Raw genomic sequence first — 27,401 nt, 5'->3', positions numbered from 1 at the left:
CGAGTCTAAAGCGCCCCTTCCAAACTAAGTTGGGTTCATGTTTTTTCTGTCGGCATCTACCGTTATTTAATTTCCCTCTTCTCTTCACTATGAGATTGTACCCTGGTAAAGTGTTTTAACTTGGTGCAGGGGTGAATGGCACTGTGGAAGGTAAAGCTAAGTTATTACTGTAGCAGCAATACGGAAACAAACCAGAGAAAGGCCTAACAGCCCCAGGCGTGATAGGTGGTCACGTTTATTGGAAGTCAGGATCTAAGGGCTCCTCTTCATTCAAACACCACATCAATGTGAGATGTTAGCTGAGCCAAGGTGCCCCCACTTGGTTCCCCATTTCTTCATTGGCAGGATGGACAGAGTGTAGGCAGTCTGAAAGATTGCTTCCCATCATAGCAGATTATGGTTGCCATCATTTTGTAACTATCGTCTATCCACCTGCAAACATTTGTCTCAATGATGATGATCTTTACACTCTAGCCTGGTGACCAGATGAATGGTATAAATAATTGCAGGTGATGGAAATCAAACTAACAGTGGTTTAAGCCTTGATGAAACTGAGCTATGATAAAACATGGCCGCGAGGTGGTTTGGGAAGGTAAGGTTTGTTTTTTGAAGCAACTTTATCATTATGATTCAAAGCACTTTATCCATGTTTGAAGCTATGTTTGGGGTGGTATCTACCTAGTGGATTGACTCCTGTATTATTAGGGAATCCCTGTCATGTTTTTGCCTTATATGTGTATCTAGTTCTGTATCTCTCCTTAAATAATTGCTCTGATAGTTACAGTGATTTTTTTTCTTTTGCTAGTTTGTATGGTATTTTTTTTTATTTTAAATCTTTTTGGGTATTTGTATTTCAGGCATATATGTCTGTGTTTTGCAGCACATAACTGAGTTTTGGTATTTTATCTGGCTGGTGTATCAATCTTTTCCATGGAGTATTTAATTAATTTAAATGTAATATATCTACTGGTATATTTAAAATTTATCTCTGTCTTACTATTATTTTCTCCTTTTGATCCATCTGTTTTATGTTCCTGTTCCTCTCTTTCCTTGGTTCTTTTATAATAATAAAATATTTTAGTATTCAAATTCCCTATTTCTAACTGGTTGGTTACACATTCCTTTATAATTTTTTTTAAGTGGTAACACTAGAGATTTACCATCAGTTAATCATAATTGAAGACTAGTGATTATCATTTCTGTCTTTTGGTATTTAAGATTTAGGATTTGCCCCTTCTGCCTTTTGTGTTGTTATTGTCATATATTTTAATTCTACATATATTTTAAACCCTTTGAGAGATTACTCTCATTGTTACATACAGTCAGTACTTATTTATATTTACCACATTGTATCTTTTCTGTTGTTCTTCATTCCCTCCTACAATTCCCTTCTCGGATCATTTTCTTGGATCATTTTTCTTCTCCTTACAAAACTCATTTTACTATTTCTTTTACTTTTACTATTTCTAGAGCAGGTTTGCTGATGGTCTATTATCTTAGTTTATGTTTGTCTTAAACTGTATTTATTTCACTTTCAGTTTTGAAGGGTAGAATTCTAGATTTCCAGTATTATCTTTCAGCATTTTAGAAATGTCACTGCATTGTTTCCTGGCTTTCATTGTTTCAATTGAGACCTAATATTTATCATTGCTTTATTGAAGTTAGTGTATCTCATTTCCTGACTGCTTTTATGATATTTCTCTTTATTTCTTTCTATGATGTAGGCCTGGTTTAGATTTATACTTCTGTTGACCTAGTCTTCAGGTTACTTCTGGTTATGAGGAAGTCTAGAAAAGTATCTTGCAAAAGGAAGTGAAATTCCTGGTATTGATTTATACTCATAAGGGTTTATTTTCTGGAATTGGGTAGTTTGCCACCCCATTCCAAATCAGTGTTCTGTTATCAGGATGTGAAATGGCCTTTAGATGAAAAATCACATCTTGTTTCAACATGATTCAAACTGAGGGGAATACAGAAAAAGGAATATAGTAGGTAGTCAATGCCCTGATTCTTGAATGAATAAGTAATGAATTAATGACAAAATCGTCACTTTGGACTGGTTATGTGGAAAGTAAAAGCTAAGTTTATGAAGTTGGTCCTCCACTTCCCTTCCTGAGCAACATGTCTACCTGTGCCCTCTATAAGGGTAGAGGTTGTGTCCTACCATCTTTGTAGTTAATATGTTGTTATGCAGAATGCATTCAGCTGCCTTTTGTTAATTTGAAGAGAACTTTGAAAGACTGAAGAGGATTTGGACAATTTTAGAGAAGAGTATAACTGTTGATATCATGGTGAGGAGTGTGTGTGTGTTGAAAGTGAAAGTTGCTCAGTCGTGTCCAATTTTTTGCTATACCATGGACTGTAGCCCGCCAGGCTCCTCTGTCCATGGAATTCTCCAGGCCAGAATACTGGAGTGGGTTGCCCTTACCTTCTCCAGGGGATCTTCCCAACCCAGGGGTTGAACCTGGGTCTCCTGCATTGCAGGCAAATTTGTTACTCTCTGAGCCACCGTGGTGAACAATTGTGAGTGTAGGGTGTGTGAGGGCTGGACAATATGCCACAATCTCACTATGATGGCAAGTCCATGTTAGCAATAAATGAAGATCTGCCAGGACTGAGCATTGAAGAGTTTTTATATAAATGGGTATCAAATGGTAGATATTTCACTTGGCAGAAAATAAAAGAAATAAGAAAGGAACCAGCCCAAGGTCACGGTGTCTAAGATAGAATCTACTCAATAGTCCAGGTAGCAACACTAATGCTCTGCCCTCCATTAAAATGAAATTGTTCCAGTGAATTTTAGGGAGTTTTGAAAGACATTGTGTGACCTAGACATCAGATATGTTATACACAGCTGAGCTCCACTTAATTGCGTAATGAATGAATCAACTACTTTAAATCACTTTACAAAATCCCATGCACTATCACATTTCCTTCCTTGTTACCAATACCTGTTAAACGCAATCCTCATAGAGAAATAATTCACTTCATTGTATTAAAAATGCCCAATTGGAGTCCTTTAAATGTTGCAGTTCTCAATTATCTCACCCCAAATCCACTGTGAGGTGATAATTAGGGGCTAAAAGCTAAACCGATTACTGCAGAATTTTCTCCTGACAGCCATTTAATAGCTAATCAGGTGTTAAATCCCCAAATTATGCATTTCTCAGCAGCACACAGATCACAGTAAATTTTAAAAGTTTTAAGTTATCAACTTGTCTTTCATGACTTTGCCCCAACACACCAAAAGTAAAGGAATTAACAATTTAGAGGATTAAAAATCCTTGACAGTTTATTCCATTTCTTTATGTGGAATGTTTGTTTGATTAATGATGACTCAAATCCAGATTCTGACCATAGCACCATATTCTAAGACCTATCTTTGCCCAGAGAAAGATTCTGCATCTTATTGGTATCAACATATTAGTGTTACCTGATTTGTAAACCAGAAGGGTGGAGGTGAAGAAGCCAGTATGTGTACAGTGAACACATAGGAACAACATATATGGCTTTACTAGCTTCGAATGCCCTGAGTTTTCACAGGTATATGACACATGCTAGGGGCTTCCCAGATGGTACAGTGGTGAAGAACCTGCCTGCCAAAGCAGGAGATTCGAAAGAGACACAAGTTCAATCTCTGGGTGGGAAAGATGGCCTGGAGAAGGAAATGGCAACCCACTGCACTATTCTTGCTTGGAAAATTCCAAGGACAGAGGAGCCTTGAGGGCTCCATCCGTGGGGTTGCAACGAGTGGAATGTGACTGAGCATGCATGCACACACAGGGGTATAAACTGTCCCACTGTTATTCTAATAACTACAGTGTAAAGTCTGTGGTTAGAGACACTGGACTTCATTCTGGCAAGACTACTTATACTACATCCAATGCACAGTGATCACTTAAGCAGCAGACAGTGAGGGGGAGAATACATATTTACATGGTGATTAATGGACCATCACAGATACCCTTCTCACTGCTAAGCTACTCTGGCCTTCTACCCCTACCTCGATGAAATGGAGGGGAGAGGAACTAACAGGAAGATTACAAAAAAATAGTTTACATACAAGATAATTTTTCATCGTGTTGAGCAATTTTAAAATAAATATAAGTTATCTACAAATTACTATGATACCTGTAATAGGTACCCTGATAGATAACGTGGGCTTTCCTGGTGGGTCATATGGTAAAGAATCTTCCTGAAATGCAGGAGACTGGGTTGAATCCCTGGGTCAGGAAGATACCCTGGAGAAGGAAATGGCCACCCACTCCAGTATTCTTACTAGGCATGCTATGAGTATTTTCCACATTATTACATATAAAGCCAGTGAATGAGTATAATACAGTTGTTTAGGTCTATGGTTTTCAACCAAGGGAGATTTTGCTCCCCAGAGGACATTTTCTCAATATCTGAATACTTTTTGGTTGTCGCAGTCAAAGTGCACCCTTTGAAGGAAGGATGTTCCTGGCGTCTAGAGAGTAGAGGACAAGGATTCTGCTAAACATACTGCAGTGCCCAGGACAGCTTCCTACCAACAAAGAAATCTTCAGTGTCATATGCCAAAGCTGCAAAACACTCCTCTGCTGGAGGGCCCTGTAGCTTTGACACTGTATCCATTTGATCTGTATCTCCAGGGCTGTGCGGGGGAAGATGGAACATAGAAACAGTGGGCTATAGATCTTGTCAGTCTACATCCTGTTCCCCATCTTTTATAAGAATATGTAGTTCTATCTAGCTCTGTCATCCTATTCTCCCGTTTTTTTCCTGGGCTTTCTTAATTTTCTTCATTATTTACCAAAATGCCTCCTCACTGCTTAGGAGCATTGTCAGTTTAATTGCATAATTGCACCTTCATTTAACATACACTTTTCAAGCATCTGTTGTGTGCTATGTATGGTCCTTGACTTCATGGATCTTAAGTGGACAATATCAACAAAGATGCGATAAAGATGAAAGTTAAGAATATATATTATATATATATATGTACACAAACACACCATGTCACATATATTTGGAGATCTCATTAGAAATCATTTTATTTGGACTGAGATTTGCTTGAGGGAATAAACAGGGAGAAGTACATTAAAGAATAAAACTGAACGATGACCTATCTAAAAAGGAACGGTTTTAGAACTGGGACTGTTCAACCTGCAGAAGGCAAAGCCAAAATATAGTGTCATAAAGTTATAAAAGTTGCCCCAATTTTCTTCTTTTAAAAACATTTTTAATGAAAACCTTATATGTCCTTAGTTTTGATGTGAAATAGTAATTACTAATAAATAGCAATTCTCTGCCCATTCTCCTTTGTGTCTTGACATCTCTCCAAAGCATTGACTTTAACGTATGTTACCTGTTTCTTTTTTATATTTAGTGTGGTATTTTTAAAGAAAACTTTTATGCTATTCCTTTATTTTCCTTTAAACCCTAGCAGGGGGAGCCTCACACCACAGAAGGCTCCACATGTCACAGAGACACAAAAATGATCTATTATAAAATACTCAGACACCTCTGTCACTCAGGATCTGTGGCTCAGGACTCACACAGCACAAGCTACTGTCCCAAACATTGGCACTTGTGACCCACACTTCCTAGTTCCTAGGAAAGTGCTTTTCTACATTTCTTTCCCTGAATCCTAAAATCAAAAAGACTGACATTTGGTGGGTTGTGATGCTGTGGCTACACAGAAATTACTTCAAAACGTGGCAATGATTTGAGTGGCAAAAGCTTTTAGGAAAGAGAGAGGACGAATTAATTAACTTGTCAAATCCTGCCTCTCAGATTCTTGAATAAAGAAGAGTCATTTCCTAAGGATTTCGCATGTCCATTTCCTAGTTTGCAGTGCATAGCTTAAGTAATCACAAATTAACACAATATTCACAACAATTGCACTTGGCAGATGAGGAACATTTCACACCATTAAGTAATTTATGTTCCTCTTTATCAAATGTAAGAAGCTTTTTAAATGAGTAGACTATTTCTTAAGGCAGTTTTAGATTTACTAAATTTTTAGATTTAGGGCAATTTATTTAGATTTAGAAAAGTTGAGCAGACTTTTCATACAGAGAATTCCATAAAGCTTCTCTCCCTCATATAATTTCCTGTATTAGTAACCTCTTGTCTTAATGTGGTTTATTTGTTACAATTAACGAACCAGTGTTGATATATTGTTAGCTAGAGTCCATAATTTACATACAGTTTCACTTTGTGTGTTGTCTAGATCTATGAGTTTGAAAAATGCACAATGTCATGTATTCATCATTACAGTATCAAAATAGTTTGACTGCGCTAAAAATCTTCTGCACTTCACCTATTTATCCCTCCAGCTATCCTCAAAACCCAGGCAACCACTGATCTTTTTATTGTCTCCATAGTATTAATATTTAAACCTTTTCCTTTCCGTGTTATGTAGTTGGAATCAAACAGTATGTAGCCTTTCTAGACTGAGTTCTTTTACTTAGCAACGTGCATTTAACTCTCCCTTATACCTTTTTTGGATTGATAGCTCATTTTAAAAATTGCTGAATAAGATTCTGTTGTACAGATATTCTAGAGTTTATCCGTTTGCCTACTGAAGGTTATTTTGGTTCCTTCCAGTTTGGAGTACTTATGAATAAAACTGCTATAAATATTTATGTGTAGGTTTTGTATTTTCAGACATTATTTTAAAAAATACTTCCCTACCTTTTATTCCATTCTTATCAATTTAGAATTCTAATTACAAGCATGCTAGATGGCTTTTTACTTCCCCATGGTGCTCTAATGCCTTGTTTTTTTCTTCAACTGTTTTATCTTCTCTTTTCTTCAGGTTGAATCATTTTATTGCCTTATCTTCAAGTCATTGATACTTTCTAAAATCATAGTTCTGCTGATGATGTTTCACTCACCATAGTGAACTTTTAATTTCTATTGTATTTTTTGGCTTTAGAATTTCTACTTAGTTCTTTTATGTAGTTTCCATTTCTTTCTTGATATTTCCTGTCTTTGTATGCATTAACACTGTATTTTCTTTTAATCCTTTGAGCATATTTTCTTTACATCATTTGACATATTTATAATATTTAAGGAGTTTTCTGCTAAATACAATGCCCAGGTATACTTGATTTATATTTATTTTGATGATTCATTTTTCCCTGTGAGTGTTACTCTCTCTTGTTTCTTTGCATTTCCAGGAATTTTTGGTTGAAAACTGTACATTATGCTTTTGTTTATTGTTTGGGGTTTTTTGGGGGTTGTTTATTTGTTTAGTCCAGACAAGGACTAAAACCACAAAATCTGACTTGTCAGATTGTTCAACACCTAACTTTCTTCAGTTTCCAGCTGCTGCTTTATAAATATGTGGCCCTCTGGGTAGCTCCCTTTTGCCTGTGTATTTTATTAATCAGTTGAGAATTTGAGCAAATTTATACTAATATTTTGGTGTTCATTCTCTCTCTGATTCCTTTGCCATGTGGTTCCAAATTTCCAGTTACTCCTTCAGCTCTAAGTTCTTCCCTCTAATACCTGAATTCCAGAAAGTTTTCCACTTTTCGCCACTTGAAATGCATGTGGTAGGTAGTGCACTCAGCCAAGGCATAAGAAGTTCACAAATCTCATCAGGAGCCATAGAGTCTTTCAAGTGTAGACTATTGTCTAGTTTTTGCCTGCCTTTTTGATGAGCTCCCTTAGGTCTCGTGTGCATATCTAGTATAATAGTCAGCCAGGGGTTTGGGCAGAGTTTATGCTCAGATTTTAGATACCAGTCTTTCTGATCTTCTCTCACTTCCGAAAGTCATTCCCTTAATTTCCCTGCTGCTCTGATAATATGGACTCTGTTGTTTGCCACCTGGAGCTGACAAGGCTGTGATTTCCTGTCACCAGACCTGGGGTTGGAGTTTGGAATACAATTAGGTAAAAAAGCTATATTATCCCAGTTCTCATCCAAAGCACCAGCTATCTATTAAGAGTATACGCCCTTCCAGTCTCTGCCTGCTACTGGTCGTTTTCCAGTGACTCTAAGAGATAATTTTACTTATGATTTTATTCAGTTCAACAATAGTCTACTGGAGGTCAACCTCTCCATTCCAGCATCACTGTATATCCTGCCTATGTTACATTAAGTTTTAATATCTCATAGAATTTAAAAGACAAAAGCATTAAAAATGATAATATCTATTTAACAAACACATACTACATATAGACATATAGAGAGATGTAATTTGTGACATCAGTAACAAATGGCAAGAGAGTGGAGAAATAAAGGAATAGAAGATTTTTGTGTGTGATTGAAATCAAGTTGTTAGCTTAAAATAGATTTTTATAACTTTAAGATGTTGTATGTATCAGTGATTCCCATGGTAACCACAAAGAAAACATCTACAGAAGATGCACAAAAGAAAATGAAAAAAAGAATCAAGGATGTCACTATAAAAACTAACTAGATGGAAAAACAGGCAGGAAGATAGGAAATGAGATACCAAAAAAAGCTATAAGACATTCTGAAAACAACAAAAAATGGTAATATTAGGTTCTTCCCTATCAGTACTTACTTTAAATGGAAATAGATTTAACTCTCTAATTCAAAAGATACAGATGAGCTGAATGGATTAGAAAAACTGAATCTATTACTTAAAAAACTAGAAATAGAGCTGCCATGTGATTCTGCAATCCCATCCCTGGGCATATATCTGGAGGAGAGCATCCAAAAGGATACATGCACCCCACTGTTCTTTGCAACACTAATTAGGATAGCTGAGACATGGAAGGAACCTAAATGCCTATCAACATAGGAATGAATAAAGAAGATGTGGTACATATGTACAATGAAATATTAGTTGGCCATTAAAAAGAATAATGCCATTTGTGGCGACGTGGATGTACCTAGGGCTTGTCATAGTGAGTGAAGTAAGTCAGAAGAGAAAGAGAAATGTTGTATGATATTGCTTATGGTACATATATATGATAAAATATTACTCTGCCTTTAAAGAGAGAGAAATAATGTCATTTTTGACAACATGGAGGGACCTAGAGATTGTCATACTGAGTGGAGTAAGTCAGAGAAAAAGAAATGTCATATGATATTGCCTATATTGTCGATTCTAAAAAGAAATTATACAAATGAACTTATTATGAAACAGACTCACAGACTTAGAGAATGAGCCATTTTCTATGGGGAAATGTGGGGGAAAGGGATAATTAAAAGAGTTTGGGCTTGACATGTACATACTGCTATATTTAAAACAGATAACCAACAAGGACCTACTGTATGGCACAAGAAACTCTGCTCAATATTATTTAACAGCCTAAATGGGAAAAGAATTCGTAAATTCTTGGCAAGAGTACGTAAATTTTGTGTTGTGTATATCTACCACAACTTAAAAACAAGATAAATTTTCTCTTGACATATTCAGATATGACTCTTGTTTTTGAAATATTCCTTTGACATTCACAGATGTCAGTGTCCATTTTACTGTTATTCTTAGGATTTAACTTTGGTCTTTAGTTAGATCCTCTGGTTTCTGGATCCTGTGGCTTTCCATCTTTTAGGCCACTGCACTATCTGATCCAACACCTTCTCCAGTAGTTCCTGAGAAAGGGGTGCATAAGACATAATGTTTTTGAGACCTAGCCTATCTGAACATCTTTTGTCCATCCTCATACTTGATCTTGACCAGTCATTCGTCTGATTATGAAAATCTTGGTTGAAAACCTAAATTTTGGAAATGTTACTTTTTTTCTTTTCTTCAGAGAGGTGGTTGAAAAGTCCACTGCCATTCTGATTCCTCATTTCTTCAGTGAGATTTAAGGAAATTTTCTTTTGTTTTTAGTATGCTGGCCACCTTATTGAAATTGCAGTTATCTACGCTGGTATGTTGGTATTGTGATGCTTATTCAATGTGCCCTTTGATTCTAGGATCTCATGTTCTTCAATTCTAGAAAAAAATCTGTTGTTTCTATAATTTATTTTCATTTCCTATATTTTCACTTTCAGGAAATTTTACCATTCACATATTATATGAATCCTCTTGTTGTCTTAAATTTTCTCTTCCCTTCACCATCTTTCTGACTTTCCCCCTCTGATTTCTGAGAGATTTCCTCAAATTTATATTCTAAATATTGTATTGGATTTTTTTTTCATTTATGCTAGCACACTTTAATTCCAGCTTCTAAAATATATTTTTAAATTTTGTATTGTTTTCTCCTTTTTTATCTTCCTTTTTCTGTCTTCTTTCAGCAATCAAAAAGTAGTAATTACAATTTCTGTACTTTTATTTTTCTCATATTGTCTTTTTCTGATTATCTGTTTTGTTTTCCCTCTTTTATCTCAGATGCTCTCCTCGAATGACTAGTGGGCGGGAGGTTCAAGAGGAAGGGGATATACACTGCTATATTTAAAACAGATAACCAACAAGGACCTATTGTATGGCACAGGAAACTCTGCTCAATATTTTGTAACAACCTAAATGGGAAAAGAATTGGTAAATCCTTAGCAAGAATATGGTAAATTTTATGTTGTGTGTATCTACCACAATTTAAAAATAAAATAAATTTTCCTTTTTTCCTCTTTTTTGATTTCTTATCTTACTCCTACATTTTGCTATGCCAGTCATTTACAAATTAAGAACCCCCTGGGTTCCAACCCATTCAGAGTCTTAATCTAGAGTCTTCAAGGGTTGTGAGGGGGTAATCCCTTAGCTTTGTGAGTTGGAGAGAGGATCTTGGGGTGGAACTGATTCTTATGTAGTTTTTAAATCGGCCTTCCTATTTTCTAGCCCACTTATATTTCCACACCAGGGAAACATTTCATAGTCCCCTGCAATTCCAGTTCTAGGTCTTTCCAGATTTTTCAGTTCAATTTCTGGCTTCTGGGTCCTCATTACTACAGATATAGTTTTCAGCTGTCTTTGGTTTTCTAATTCAGCTCTTCAGAACCTCTGCTTTTTAACGTCCATCAGTTTTATGCTGATGTCTCTTAACCCATTCTCCTTGATATTTTTAAAATGTGATTTTACTATGATTTTGGAGCATTTCAAGAAATCGAAGTAAAAGCATGTACTCATCTGTAATAATTTCAAGAATCTCATTCTTAAATCACTTTATCATGGCCCATCCTCAAGTATAGAATTGTCTATCCTGAATAGCATTTGTTTTCTCTTTACTATTGTTCACTCATGTTTTCAGCACCTACTATATGTCAGACATTCTACTAGACTGAATGAGACTTTAAGACATGGTAAGAAATAACTTACTTTTGAGAAACCTACCACTTCCGTTGCTGTAGGCCGGTTTTAAGGAAAATATTCACTACATAAGCCTCTGTATAAGTTATTTTGCCTTCAAATGCTGAGAAAATCTGTCTCTCTTAAAAAGTAGATACAGTGCTCGCTTCAGCAGCACATATACTAAAATTGGAAAGATACAGAGAAGATTAGCATGGCCCCTGCACAAGGATGACACGCAAATTCGTGAAGCATTCCATATTTTTGTCAATGTATGACAAAACCCACTGCAATGTTGTGAAGTAATTAGCCTCCAACTAATAAAAATAAATGAAAAAAAAAAAGAATAAGAAAAACTAAGAGACCTGCTCTGAAATAAAAGATATGAAATTTTTTCACAGAAGGTAAGTGATAGCAGAAGGAAATTTGAGCATCAATAATATAGAAAGAGCAATATAAATGGTGAAAATCTGTGTAAATATAGTATTCTTCTCTGTAAAAAATAAATAAATAAATAAAAAGTAGATACATCACACCCACCCCACCTGTTAATATAAACCATGCAACTCACTGTGCCTCACTTTGCACCTAGGCTTCCAGGATGCTCACAATGGAATGTGAGCTTTTAACTCCATATTTATAAATTATGGGTGTTTTTTTTTTTCACCTCCTGTTTTCAATTTCTGATCTATATCCTTATTTATCTTGATTTTCAGTTAAAAAATATTGTATAAGTTTTGTTTGATTCATCTTTTGTTCAATGAGATGGCATGGGTATTTCTATCTGCATATGTTCTTTTTTATATTTTCCATTATGGTTTATCACTGGATATTGAAAATAGTTCATTTGCTATACATTAGGACCTTGTTGTTTATCCATTCTAAATGTAATAGTTTGCATCTATCAACCCCAAGCTCCCAGTCCATCCCTCTCCTTCCTCTCTCCCCCTTGGCAACCCCAAGTCTGTTCTCTATGAGTCTATTTTTGGTTTGTAGATAGGTTCATTTGTGCCATATTTTTGATTCCACATATAAGCCATATCATATGGTATTTGTCTTTATTTTTCTGACTTCAGTTAGCATGATAATCTCTAGTTACATCTGTGTTGCTGCAAATGACATTGTTTCATTCTTTTTATGGCTGAGTAATATTCCATTGTGTGTATGTACCACATCTTCTTTTATCCATTCATCTATTGATGGTCATTTAGGTCGTTTCCATGTTTTGGCTACTGTGAATAGTGCTACTATGAACAGAGGTATGCATTTATCTTTCTGGATTGTAGTTTTCTCTGGATATAGTCCCAGGAGTGGGATTGCTGGATCATATTGTAATTCTGGTCTTACTTTTCTGAGGAATCTCCATACTGTTTTCCATAGTGGCTGTGCCAACTTACATTCCCAGTAACAGTGTAGGAGGGTTCCCTTTTCTGTACACCCTCACCAGCATTTGTTATTTGTAGACTTTAATGATGGCTTTTCTGACTGGTGTGAATTGTAGTTTTGTACTCATTGTAGTTTTGACTTGCAGTTCTCTAATAATTCCTGATGTTGAGCATCTTTTCATGTACCTAACTGGCCATCTGTATGTTTTCTTTGGAAAAATTTCTATTAAAAACTTCTGCCCATTTTTTGATTGGGTGGTTTGCTTTTTTGTTGTTGAGTTGTATGGGTTGTTTGTATATTTTAGAGATAAAGCCCTTGTTCTGTCACATCACTTTAAAATATTTTTCTCTCATTTCATAGGTTGTCTTTTTGTTTTTGTTTTTTTTTAATGGCTTCTTTTGCTGTGCAAAAGTTTGTAACTTTGTAAATAAGAGTAGACTTTAAATGAGAAACTCATTCAAAGAAAATGACAAGCTTTTTAAAATTTTCTACTGTGGGTAAAACAAAGGCCAAAAAATAGTTCCTATAGCAATTCTGGGCACGTAGTAGGGCCTTTAAAATTCTGAATGAATGAATGAATATAAAATTTATTGGAAATTTGCTAATAACTGGAATGCTTTGTTACTGTAAAATTGAAGAATTCCTTTCACTGGCCTAAATCAGTAACATTTATCAAGTTTTTTTTTTTTTTTAAGTTCAATGTCATCTTAAATTAAAAAGATTCATTTTTTGTCCAAAAAGAGGATTAACCTGATGATCTCTCAGTGGTGCTGCCAACTGTAACATTTCATTATTTCTGTGATTTTAGAATGCTACCAGTTGTTTGGTTTTATATTTTATAGCCAGTCCCAGAGCACCTAGCATGTCAGTAGAGTAATTTAGACCTAACCTACATCAATGCCATGAGCCTCTGCAGATTGGGGTTTTGTTGTTGTTCTTTGTTTACAATCATGTAAAACAAAACAAAATCATTCTTGATCAAGTGTTTTTTTTTTTTTTTTTTTTTTTAAGGGCTGCCTGTGTTTTCAGATATTGGACTACATAGCCACTCTCTAAAAGTCATATCCATCAGCTCTCATCAAGTTCTCCAGTGTAAATGCCTTGTCCTCCCTAAAAATGACAAAAAAAAAATTTTTCTTGATGGGTGAAGTAGTATGAGATCAAGAAAGTTTTCACCCTTGGTAAAACCTATAAAGTTTTGGTCTTGAAGAGTACTTTTAAACAGGTTTCTGATGGATTCAGTTGTTTTGCTATTATTGTGAAATTTACTTGCTCCTCTGGTAGAACCAGTCAGTATTAGCTAGTTCATAACACCTTTGAAGTATTTACACAATACAGTGATTTATTATTGAGTTAGGTGACTTACTTTTCTCCATAAGGCAAAGATGGAAGAAACAAGATTGACCAAGTAAATGCTAATATTCAGAATGTGATTTAGAGTACAGGGCTCAGACTGGTTTTCCCATTACACTGAAGGATTACATAGACGTGTAGAAACACTGTTGGTTCATCATTACTAATACACACATGCCAGGACATATGGGCAGGTAGAAGGATTGAAAAGCAACTGCCTTAGCTGTAGATTCCAGGGAGTTTAGAGGCTTAAATCACAGAGACCTGACATCAGGCAAATGGAGTTTCTGAGGCTGAACAGTAATTTGGAACCCAAGGCATTTGAGAATGCCAGTTATTAAGAAAAATTCTTTTCTTAAGATGGTTATGGAAAAGCAACTTCTACAAGTGTAGTTATCCTAGTACTAGTCTTCCATATTTTGAACTCTGTTCCTTTTTTATTTGAAATAAACATTTTGACCAGCATAGTTATACATTTCACCCTACTCTGTGACAGGATGGGGAAAATTTGTAATGGAGATTCTTGGAGAAAAGAATATCTCAAATCTGTTAAAAGACAGGTTGGATTCAGCTTTGAACTGGATGATATCATGTCTATTCAAGGACTGGAGTCACTTGTGCTTATTGTTTGAGTGGGAAAAGGCGACTTGACCCTATCTCAGCTTTTTTACACTTAAGTGAGAAAATAAGAGATTTTGATTGATCGTGTAGCAAACATTAAAATTTGAGGATGCAGTCAATGAAGGGAAGGCTTCCTCTTGATAGTGATGTGACAGGAGAATCACAACATTCATAAACACACAGACACAGTGTTTAGATCTTGTTGGTCAAGTACAAGATTGTGAGACTGGAGAAGGCAGCAGCTACATGGTTTATTTGGTGTGTCTAGTACTATTGCTTAGTGTTTTCATGTCCTATCACTACAATTAGATTGCAAACCCCTTAAAATCAGAAACCAGATATTTGCTTCTTTGTTTTCCCAAATGAAAGTAACACAATATCTTGCATTCTAATGTGAAATATCCTGATATAAAGAAGAAAATCTTTGACTTCAAGGAAAGGGCATCTGAAGCAAAGTACTTCAATATTTGTAAAAATCAGAGGATTAGACTAAAGAGGTATAGGTGGGAGAAATAAGCATGTGATAGAGCGAAAAATCCACGGGTTCCTATTGTATCAAATTCAAGTTTGAATTAAAAATTGTTTTGATCATCTTTTTAATTAAAGGACAATTTCTTTACAGTAGTGTACTGGTTTCTATCAAACATCAAAATGAATCAGCCATAGGTTTACGCATGTCCCCTGCCGTTTGAACATCCCTCCTGCCTCCCTCCCAATCCTGCTCCTCTAGGTTATTACCGAACCCTGATTTGAGTTCATACAGCAAATTCCCATTGGCTACCTATTTTACATATGGAAATATATGCTGCCATGTTACTGTCTCCATACATCCTACCCTCTCCTTCCTCCCCCCACAGCCATGTGCATAAGTCTATTCTCTATGTTTGTGTCTCCACTTCATCTCTGTAAATAGGTTCATCAGTACCATTTTTCTAGATTCCATATATATGCATCAGTATACAATATTTATTTTTCTCTTTCTGACTTACTTCACTTTGTATAATAGGCTCTAGGTTCATCCACCTCATTAGGACTGACTCAAATGTGTTTTTTATGGCTGAATAATATTTCATTGTATATATGTACCACAGCTTCTTTATGTATTCATCTGTCGATGGACATCTAGGTGCTTCCATGTCCTAGCTATTGTAAATAGTGCTGCAATGAACATTGGGGTACATGTATCTTTTTCAGTTTTGGTTTCCTCAGAGTTTATGCCTAGTAGTGGAATTGCTTGGTCATATGGTGGTTTTATTCCCAGTTTTTTAAGAAATTGCCATACTGTTCTCCATAGTGGCTATGGCAATTTATCTTTCTACTAACAGTGCAAGAGGGCTCTCTTTTCTCCACACCCTCTCCAGCATTTATTGTTGTAGGTTTCTTGATGATGGCCATTCTGACCAGTAAGAGGTGATATCACACTGTAGTTTTGATTTACATTTCTCTAATAATGACATTGAGTATCTTTTCATGTGTTTGTTAGTCATCTGTATGTCTTCTTTGGAGAAATATCTGTTTAGGTCTTTGGCCCACTTTTTGATTGGGTTTTTGTTTTTCTGGTATTGATTTGTATGAGCTACTTGTGTATTTTTGAAATTAATCCTTTGTTAGTTGTTTCATTTGTTATTATTTTCTTCCATTCTGAGGGTTGTCTTTTCACCTTGTTTATAGATTCCTTTGCTGTGCAAAAGCTTGTACATTTAATTAGGTCCCACTTGTTAATTTTTGTTTTTATATCCATTACTCTAGGAGGTGGATCATAGAGGATCTTGCTGTGATTTATGTCATAGATTGTTCTGCCTATGTTTTCCTCTAAGAGTTTTACAGTTTCTGGTCTTACATTTAGGTCTTTAATCCATTTTGAGTTTATCTTTGTGTATGGTATCTATTTTTTATTTATAAAACTTATTTTGTCAGTGAGATCACAAATTCTACTACCTAGTTCTATCAATCTTTTTCCTTACTTTTTTTCTAGGTTTCATTCATTTTCTTCATTATTCAAGATATTTCTTCATTGCTAAGGTACATTATTAGTGTTAGTACATGTTTGTGCATCTTTAGCAAATAATGTTTAAGTGCTTACTCTGTATTATGTATAGTCCCTGACTTTATGCATCTAAATTAGACATTAGTGGTGCATGCCAAGAAGATGTTATAAAGATAAAAAATTAAAACATATGTATATCAGATTATATATATTTTCAGACATGGTGGGAAGTAATTTAGACTGAGATTTTCTTAGGGAATTTACAAGGGAGAATCAGTCACGTCAAAGAACAAAAATTGGAAAATGACTGATTCAAAAAGAATGGTATTAGAACTGTAATTATTTGATTTACGGAGGAGAAGACTAACATATAATTCACAAAAGTCCCAGTGATTTTTTTCTTTGTTATAGTTTTTCTCTTAAAGCAATATTTGTACCCAGCCTAAAAAGGCAAATAATAACTATAAAACAGCAGTTCCCTGCTCAGCCTCTAGTGTCTTGATACCTGATCAGCAAAGAATCCACTTTTGTTTATTTTTCTTGTTTCTTTTGATATTTAGTAGCATCTCATGTTCAAGTCTAGGTTAAAAACTATTTTTTTAATTCATGAAACTTGTGCTCTCAACCATACTGCTAGCTCCTGGGGTACAAGGATCTTCTCTTTCATGGTGTTTATAGTACCATGCCAGGCACAAACAAGATAGCTATTGTTTGCTACTTGATCAAATTTGGCAACCTTTCCTGGGGTTTCTCAGAATTCATAAGTGTCAGTGAGCATCAGTTGCCTCTGTAAACAGCTGAGGATATTTAGTTTCAGAAGGTATAATGATGGAGTGGAAAGATTTGGAATTGAACTTGGGAAGTTGTTTTTGCCTCTCTGGGCTTTAGCTCCCAACTGTAAAATAGGATTATCAGCTTCTGCTTTCTTTCAGATACAAAAGGGAATCAAAGGAGATTTACATATGTACCTATAAAATGCTCCATAAATTAAGATGTCATTCTTACACTGTCTGATGGTGTGTCCTGTGATGATGGAAATGTATGTCTGTGTCATCCAATATGGCAGCCACAAACCTCTAGCTACATGTGGATATTTGGCACTTGAAATGCAACTTGTGTGACTGAAACTGAATTTTAATTGTATGTACCTTTAATTTCAGTTTCCACAACTTTTTTGAACAGTGCATGTCTAGTCTATCTTTCTGATTTTACCAATTAGGTAATGAAGCTCAAAGAGGTTATATTGCTATGTGAAGGTCACATGACTGGTATCTGGAAGAGATAAAAACAGAGCTCATAAGTGATTTTTTTAGTGTCATAAGTTTATAATTATTGTTGAATGATCAGCATAACCTTTCCATTTACATTGTTGTATTTCTGAATAATCAAAGGAGAGTCATTTGTAAAAATTAGGGTAGGAAAATCAAGCTGACAGCAAGTTCCTTTGTACCAAGATCAGATGTTTCCACTTAGATTGAATGGGGCTCAGTGACTGGATACTAAGTCTAAGTGTGAAGCAGATAACATTTTAGGGACCCATGGATTGACTTATAATTTAGGTGAGAACTTATTTGTATTTTATTTTTGAAACTAAGTGAAAGATAAAAGGACTCTTCAGTCAGTTCAGTTCAGTCGCTCAGTCATGTCTGACTCTTTGCGACCCCGTGAATTGCAGCACGCCAGGCCTCCCTGTCCATCACCAACTCCCAGCGTTTACTCAAACTCATGTCCATCGAGTCGGTGATGCCATCCAGCCATCTCATCCTCTGTCGTAGACTTCATTGAATTTATCTAATTGTACATAAGGGCATCTTGACCCCAAGAAGAATTAAGACGAGTTAACATCTATATTCCTGCTATTGAACTCCTAGTTCACTGTCAGTTTCACAGATCTAATATCTTTTTTTCCCATAACATTTGCTGTGCCATTTTATTATAAAAGCAAGTGTTTCATTGTAGAAAATTTAGAAAAACATTTTTACAAAAGAGAAAGATAAGAATCACTTCTATTTCCTTTACCTCCAGATACACACTTGGTAGATTTTTTTTTTTCCCTGATTCTTTTATATATAAGATACTTTGTGAAGTAAAGTTGAGATTATTGTTTGGTCATCTGATTTTTTTTTCCACTTACCAAGAGCATTTTCTCAGGGACAGATTTAGTTTTAAATTCTAGAACTAATTTACTGAGCCAGAGGACATTGAACAGGTCCCTTGACTTTTCTATGCCTAGTGCTCACAGCTTCCTATTAGTAACACTAACACCTACTTCCCTGGGTTTTGTAAGGATTAAATGAAAATGTGTAAGTTGAGTTTCTGGCACTATTTTCTTTTTTTAATCTAATGTTTATATTTTAGCTAAAGTGACTTGACTGACCCAAGCAGGATTTCTCAGTCAGAAAAGTATATCAGGGTCACTTCAACTAGACAGCTGCACGTGGATTGAAGCCAAAATGGGAGCCCAGATGGGGTCTTCAGGTGAGCTGCAGATGAAAGAGAAGGAAAGAGTCGAGAAAAACAAAACAAGTAGACCATCTCTGAGAAAAGGAAAAAGGTCAGCTTCTAATCCTTTTCTCTAGTCCCATGTCTCTAGCACATCATTGTGCAACTCTGAACCTTCAGTTTGTAGAATGAACTGGAGTCCTGTATCTGCCGTCATTGTCTGGGTAACCATGTGTAAGTCTCATTCTCTCCAATAATGTTTTATCATCTGAAAAAAGAAGAGTTTATGCTAGAGGGTCTCATAGTGTATTTTTTACATATTCGAATACCTTATGTCCTATGATTCCAGCTGGCTTGCTAATTCCCTCTTAGGACTTCTTGCAACTACCCTGGGTCACCTCTTTTCACTTTCAGTTCAAGATTCTCCCTAGAATCTGCCTATGTGCATGTTGTTAGTCACACAGCCATGTCCACCTCTTTGTGACTCCATGGGCCTTAGCCTGTCAGGCTCCTCTGTCCTTGGAATTCTCCAGATGAGAGCACTGGAGTAGATAGTCATTTCCCAGTCCAGGAATCAAACCCAGGTGTCCTGCACTGCAGGCAGATTTTTACCATCTGAGCCACTAGGGAAGCCTAGAGGCACTCAAAGTGAGGTGCAGGTTGACAAGTACAGTGGATTAACTGTCTCATTCTGATCATCTCCAAGGAATACACAAAATATGACAAATACACTTTACAAAAGGTATGTCATTTCTGCAAGAAAAAAGTAAAAGCCAACTCATGTTTCTTCATTATTTGCTATCTGCCAGGCATGCTCTTCTTAAAAATCCTTTCAGATCATTATTATTGTCCCCATTTTATAGATAAGAAAACTTAACCACTTTACCAAGGTGGCACAAGTATTGATTTACATGATTCCACTTTGATTTAAACAGTCTACTCCAGAGTTCTCAATAATGAGAATACAGCAGCTTCTCTATAAATGATCAATATAAGAGAAATCACTTGGAAAAACATAGCTGGAATCCTGCATTAACAGGATGGTTGGTAGTTTTGGAAGAAATAAAGACTAACTAGCATGCTTTTGCCCCCTTAATCATTAGTTACATTATGTAGCCAGTGACTACCCACAGGGCATGGTACAATGCAAGTATCCAGTATAGGATGGATGGATGAATAATTAACTGAATGAATAAATAAAAAAGAAGGTACAGACAACTTGCCTTTCCTACCTCAATCAGAAGCAGAGAATTTGAGATATTATTCTGCATGTTCAGCATGAGAATAAAGCTTCCTTTCTATTGAATCTGTATGGAAATGCAAACAGGTGTTAGAAAGCTAATGTTACATTTCTACAAAATCCATTTAAATAAACATGTCTCAGCTTGCCATTGTTCTTTGAACCTGGAATGTAACATGACAACAGTCAAAAAGCATAGAGGGAATTTTACTGGGAGCTCAATGAAAAGCAATTTGCATGGGGATCTACATATCAGCAAATTTTCTTGCAAAGGGGATGATTTGGTGACCATAAGCCAAATTTTCAACCAGATACAAACCAAGGAATCACAGAGATTAGAGGCCCTCAACTGTCCAGAAGTCTATTAAATGGTCACATTCATTTTCCAAAAGAACCTCTAGTAAAACCCTGCTTTATTCAAATTGTCATCTCTAAGAAAGTAGCCTTTTAGTAATGAAGGGTACAACTCTTCCATTTGAAAAGAATATTGGTGATGCAGAAGAGTCAGTTTACTCTAAGAATTTTCCCTCTTCAAAGTTTATGATTGTAAAAATGCAATTCTAAGACTCCTGAGTATGTCCCCTGCTTTTAAGAAAACAAATATGAAAAAATAAAAAGATGGGCTTGAATTTGTGACGGAGGACTCTTTCTCTGACACAGTACTTCTTATCTCCTTTTGTCAACTGCATTTGTACCGGCCTCCCTAGTGAGATACTGTGAGCTCCTGGAAAGTAAACATCTCATCTATCCCACCTTTTCTCTCTCAGTACCTCACACACAGCTTTTCATACAGCGAGAGTTCAAAAAAGAAAAAAGAAAAAAAAAACGCGGTTGGATTAATTTGAATCCGTTCTAGAAGTCTTTATGTGTAAAAGTTATTTATGAATGTTCCTCATGACTTGAAAATGGAGAAGCTGTAACTTAAACCCATGTGCCTAGAGAGTGAACCCCCTAATTAGCTCAAAAAATTGGACACCAAATATGGACAAAGAGGCAGAGAAAGAAAGACTAACAAAATACTGAATAGGACTGTCCTAATTGCAACAACACAACATTGTTCCTGTGGAGGCTACCAACTATGACTGCACTTGGTCAGATAGGAACAGGTTGAAGTACATACATTAGTTGGTATTGGGGAGCCATGTTGTTTGATGAGAACAATTAACCTAGTATCCACGACCATAGGTATATGGAAAAATAAGTAGTTGATTGGCTGAATTCAGTCAAACAACAGGTCCCCCTGTTCCTGCCAGTATCTGTAGGTGGCCTCTTAAAAACCTGGAGTGGCATAGATGAGGCAGTGATTAGTCTGTCTCAGACTGGGCAGTTTCTCAGCCTTAGTGTATTCTTGGCCACTCTTTCTATGTTGGTGACCTTGGTGGCACTCCGTGGCACCTGTTGAACAAGATGGACCTGAACCTTCTCAACACATGAGCATGATTCCACAGAACTCAGTTCTTGCTCTTATGTTTCTCTGGGCCCTTTCTGCCTAGTAAATTTTCTCGAATCCCCCATGTATTTTGTCTCATAACAATGATAAAAAGAATGCAAAAAGTTGCCACCAGGGGACTTGGTACTTGTGAGATAGGAAAGATGAGTCAGAAGTGCTAAAAAAGGCATCTCCATGAATTGTCCTGAGCCTTTTCTCAGATACCACAGTTCCGGACCCATTCCTTAATGACTGATAGTGAGACTTCTCCAAGAAAAACTAGTTGAGAATGCTGTCTTGATGTATAACTCCTTCAATATTTACAATCAAATTATGTCCTTAGCGGTTTATCTCATTTCAGAGGACAATATCTTTCCTCATTCCCAAAACTAACATCTTTACCTAAACATCTCCTCCCTTCCAGTCTCTCTAAGAACTTGAATCATCAGTCATCTCTACTCTTGTCTGAGATGTCTCCCTCTCTATTGACTTTTTTCCTTTTAGTACGTGAACTGCTTAAGTCTTTCACACTTTTAGAAACAAACCAATCAGCTTTCACTAACTTGTAGACCTCTTTATAACTACAACTATAAACCTTTGTTTATATAGATACAATGGTCTGAATTCACTGACTCCATTTTGGACTTGCTAGTCTTTCCTTAATCTGTGATACTATGATGTTTAGGATTAAGTTTAGGGAGGTGTCCAATTCCATATATTAATTAAGACATTAAATTTCACTTGAATAGCAGTTATTTTCTCCTCCCTAGCTAGGGGTTTTGGCAAGCCACAAGACAGAAAAAAGGGGCTTGGTCCTTCTTTTTTTGGTACTCTGACTCCCCTTCTTCTCCTTCATCTAGTATCATCATTCTAGTACCAGCAGAGCTAGAACAAGAGAAGGAAGATAATGAAGGCAGAATATTTTTGCTTGGTGGTGGGCCAGCCAAGAGAGCTTTACATTCGCTGTCCTGACAAACGTTTAAAATTCTGACCTCTCCAAACTCACCTTTCACATGTATCCTATGCTCCAATCATCTCTTCTGTATATTTTTGATTCTTCACAGGTCCAACTGGAAATGTCAATTGCAATTGCTAGGTGATAGATCTTCCTTTTATCTTCCCTCATCCCCTTGCATTTTTCTCTCTCTTTTTAAAAATTGGAGTTCAGTTGCTTTACAGTGTTGTTAGTTTCTGCTGTATAGGAACCATCCACATATATACATTCATCCCCTCTTTGTCACCACAGAACACTGAGTGGAGTTCACTGTGCTATATAGTGGGTTCTCATTGGTCATCTATTTCTATTAGTCATCTCTATTTCTGCTTTGCAAATAGATTCTTCTCTACCATTTTTCTAGATTCTACATATATGCATTAATATACAATATTTGTTTTTCTATTTCTGACCTATTTCACTCTGTATAACGGTCTCTGGGTCTATCCACATCTCTGCATATGGCACAATTTCATTCTGTTTTTTTATGGCTGAGTAATGTTCCATTGTATATATGTACTACATCTTCTTTATTCCTCTGTTGATGGACATTTAGGTTACTTCCATATCCTGGCTATTGTGAGCAGTGCTCCTGTGAACATTGGGGTGTGTGTATCTTTTGTATTAATATTCATAGTTTTCTCCAGGTCCCTTGAATTTTTAGGCAACTACTCTACACACAGATGTTCTCTTTTGAAGGTTCAGTTGTCCCTTCAATTGACCTAGTTGGGCAGGATTTCAAACAGCTGCAGGACAGTTTTATTTCTTCCACAGGACCCCCATGTGCTCCAGGGAGAATCCTTATGCTTTCTATACCTAAAATCTCTGGATTATGGGCCAAGCCCTATGCAACAGCCTGGGGGATGTTGTGGTAAAAGGTATTGCTTTCAACAAACCTCCTATTTTTTAAATATATTGTTCATCATTTAGACTGTGAATAACAGACTGGGAGCACATAAAGAATATGGCTTTGAAAAGGCCTTCACAATAAGGCATTGCCTTCTGACCTTTCTAAACTTACCTTGCATGTATATTCTATGCTCCAGTCATAGGTACTTCCCAAATTACAGAATATTCAGGCCCTGTGTCTTTGTGTGTGTGTACTTCCTGCCCTGACATCCTTTCTTCCTTTGGTTCATGCCTACACATACCTTCACAGTTGTCTCCCCTAGTATCCTTAGCCTGACCACTCCCACCCTCCTCTACACCCCAGCATGCCCAGCTTTAATTCTTCAGTACTATTTGATGGGCTGTGGCATTTGTTGTGTGTAGAGTTTAGTGGTTACCGTGGAATCAGACCTGTTCTGACTCTGACTCTGCCACCTGCTACTGTGTGACCCTGATTATTTGCGGAACCTCCTGAAACTTCATTTCCTGGAAGAAACGAGTGATAATGCATATATATCTTATCAGGTCACTAGGAGGGTTAAATAAGATAATGCATGTAAAGCATTTAAAACAGTGCTTAGGATATTTAAGCTTTCATTAAATGTTACTTGATATTAATCATAGCATGTATGGAGCTTTTCACAGTACCAAACTCAATAAAGAAGCAAAGAGGTATACTTTTTCCCCTCGAATTCTCAAAGCATTCACAGCCTTGGATTTTATTCCATTAAAGAATTAAATTTTTGTGAGGAGGGCTTGGAAGCTGTCTTAAATCAAGTACAGTGGGACACAGTCATTCTGAAGAGCTGAGGGGCTGCTTCCTGACTGGGATCCACGCCCTCCTCACTCCATATTAAACCAGGCATCTCAGCCACAAGCACATGAAGGGCAACTGTGACGCCTGCAAGAGGCAACCCCCTTCCAGGCCTAGAACTCTCTCCTCTTAGAGGAGAAAATGGCAAATAAATAAATAAAATCTGTATAAATTTAAATAATTGGAAGGCAGCTTGACTGAAAAAGACACTTTTCTTTTTCACTACAAATGTCACCATCTGGACTTTTCCTTTTTTAATTTCTTTGGGACCTGACAAGTCACTGGGCTGATATAATCACACCCAGTCAAAAATGACAGACACATCTCTGCAAGTTAGGGTGGGCAGAGTTCCAGGGTGGCCGGGGAGGACCCAGAAACCAGTGGGAGAGTGGCTTCAACAGCCCTCTGACTGGCTTGCCTTCCCCATAACACAAGAGCTTCTGAGGTGTGATCAGCTTAAAATACATACCATGCTCATATACACACACGTGTGTGCACACACACACACGCATTTGTTGATGTGTGAGTGCTTACAAGATAGCATTCAATTAATCTGCTAGTTAACTCATTTTTCATTTTTTCAGTCAAAAATAAATAAATAAATAAAACTAAAGGGCAAGAAAGGCCAGTCAGCAGACTGTGCTGCTATTAATAAACTACATGTGGCCACCCTGTTTCTGTACTTGCCTTCTTTTGTCCCAGTCTTTTATCCTGCAAAGCAGAAATATCCTAAGGGAACCAGCAAAGTGAATCCAGGTTTCTTTATTGGTCAATTCAACACCTTCATGCGGCCACAGGTCCACAGACAGACTCACAGCTGTCATGCGCAAATATTTCCATTCACAAAACCACTTTATTTAATCTTTTCTTTTTGCTATTTCTATGTCATTCTGGTTATGATTGTCTGAAAAAACAATGCCTTCCCTGTAGATCTTGTGGATAGTATTTTTTCAAAACAGGGAAAAATACCATTTTGCAAATTTTCTTCTATGGCAATTTACAATATTTCTATCCGTAGGAATATTTGCCTATTGCTTATTTTATTTGCATAGGACTTTGTGTGTGTGTGTGTGTATGTATACACACATATATACATTCACATATATGTAAACACACATTCATTTGCCAGATTTATGCAGTGTTCTGTGTACATACAGCAGGCTGATATTAGTAGGGCAAGGCCTACTAAGACAGTGCTTTTCTACAATGAATGTGGCTGTGAATCACCTTAGGAGATTGTCTAAATGCAGATTTTCATTCAGTAATCTGCATTTCCGTATTGCCAGTCTGGGGACCACATTCCAAGTAGCAAAGAGTCAGGGACATTAGACAGTTTTATATGAGAAATTTGTGAGTCCCTCTGAGCACTTTCTTCAGCTTCACACCCCAAGCCCAGTAATTAATCAGAATAATCACTTCTTAGATACCTCCCAAGTTCACCTTTCATTTCCATCCTCACTGCCACTAGCCTGGCCCATCTGCATCACAAACTCTTGTCCACCAGATGCAGTAATCATCTCCTTGTGGCCTTCTCATCTCCTCTCTTGTCTCTCTAGCTGTATTTAACACTTCCACCAGAGTCATATATTTAACATGTACCTCAGATCTTGGACCACTCTAACTTAAAACTCGTAGATGGCCTCCTGTTGTTCTTACAATAACAGCCAGAATTCTCAATATGTCCTGTAAAACCCATGGTGGTCCAGCTGACTTCTGTCTCCATCAGTTCAGTTTAGTTGCTCAGTCATGTCTGACTATGTGACCCCATGGACTGCAGCACGCCAGGCTTCCCTGTCTATCACCAACTCCTGGAGCTTGCTCAAACTCATGTCCATTGAGTCGGTGATGCCCTCCAGCCCTCTCATCCTCTGTCATCCCCTTCTTCTCCTGCCTTCAGTCTTTCCCAGCATCAGGATGTTTTCCAATGAGTCAATTCTTTGCATCAGGTGGGCAAATATTGGAGCTTCAGCATCAGTCTTTCCAATGAATATTCAGGACTGATTTCCTTTAGGATGGACTGATTTGATCTCCTTGCAGTCCAAGGGACTCTCAAGTCTTCTCCAATACCACAGTTCACAAGCATCAATTCTTTGACACTCAGCTTTCTTTATGGTCCAACTGTCACATCCATACCTGACTACTGGAAAAGTGGTAGCTTTGACTAGATGGACCTTTGTCGGCAAAGTAATGTCTTTGGTTTTTAATATGCTGTCTACATTTGTCACAGCTTTTCCTCCAAGGAGCAATTGTCTCTTAATCTTATGGCTGCAGTCACCATCTGCAGAGATTTTGGAGCCCAAGAAAATAAAGTCTGTCACTGTTTCCATTGTTTCCCCATCTATTTGCCATGAAGTGATGGGACCAGATGCCATGATCCTAGATTTTTTGAATATTAAGTTTTAAGCCAGCTTTTTCACTCTCCTCTTTCATGTTCATCAAGAGGCTCTTTAGTTCCTCTTTGCTTTCTGTCGTAAGGGTGGTGTCATCTACATGTTTGAGGTTATTGATATTTTTCCTGGCAATCTTGATTCCAGCTTGTGCTTCATCTAGCCCAGGATTTTGCATGATATACTCTGCAGAGAAGTTAAATAAGCAGGGTGACAGTATACAGCCTCTGTCTCCACAGCATCATTGTCTACCATGTTCACCGTCCGTCACCGTACTTCATCCACTCTGTCTTTCTCTTGGCTTCCAGTATGTAAGACATCTTCCTCATCCAGGGACTTCAGACTTGACCTTTAGAGAAGCTGCCTGAAACTTTTTCTTCTTCTATTCTTCCCTGCTCACCCACTCCCTTCCTGTCAGCTACTCCCAGATCTCTATGTCAATTCACCCTTCGGTTCTCAGCTCAGGTTTCCATTCCTGGACAGATGCTATCAAAGCATTCTGTACTTTGTCCTCAGGGTACTTTTTAATGAATCATTTATATAGTTATTTGCTTAGTGTAAGCTCTGTTACACTATTAGGGGCTTTCCTGATAGCTCAGTTGGTAAAGAATCTGCCTGCAATGCAAGGGACCCCAGGTTGATTCCTGGGTCAGGAAGATCCGCCGGAG

At 36.9% G+C, this 27,401-nt stretch overlaps 1 long non-coding RNA gene and 1 other non-coding gene across 2 annotated transcripts in view; both read left to right on the top strand.

Annotated features, from left to right (window-relative positions):
• LOC122686267 overlaps positions 1-27,401 on the top strand; it is a 553,524-nt gene that overhangs the window by 218,434 nt on the left and 307,689 nt on the right. The gene's annotated exons all lie outside the window — the stretch shown is intronic.
• On the top strand, positions 11,352-11,458 carry LOC122686394. The gene has a single exon (XR_006338754.1). It is a non-coding gene; the product is annotated as a U6 spliceosomal RNA (small nuclear RNA).

The sequence above is a fragment of the Cervus elaphus genome, chromosome 29, assembly GCF_910594005.1.
Source record: "Cervus elaphus chromosome 29, mCerEla1.1, whole genome shotgun sequence".
NCBI classification, from domain to species: Eukaryota; Metazoa; Chordata; class Mammalia; order Artiodactyla; family Cervidae; genus Cervus; species Cervus elaphus.
This window is presented reverse-complemented; position numbering and strand designations above follow the sequence as displayed.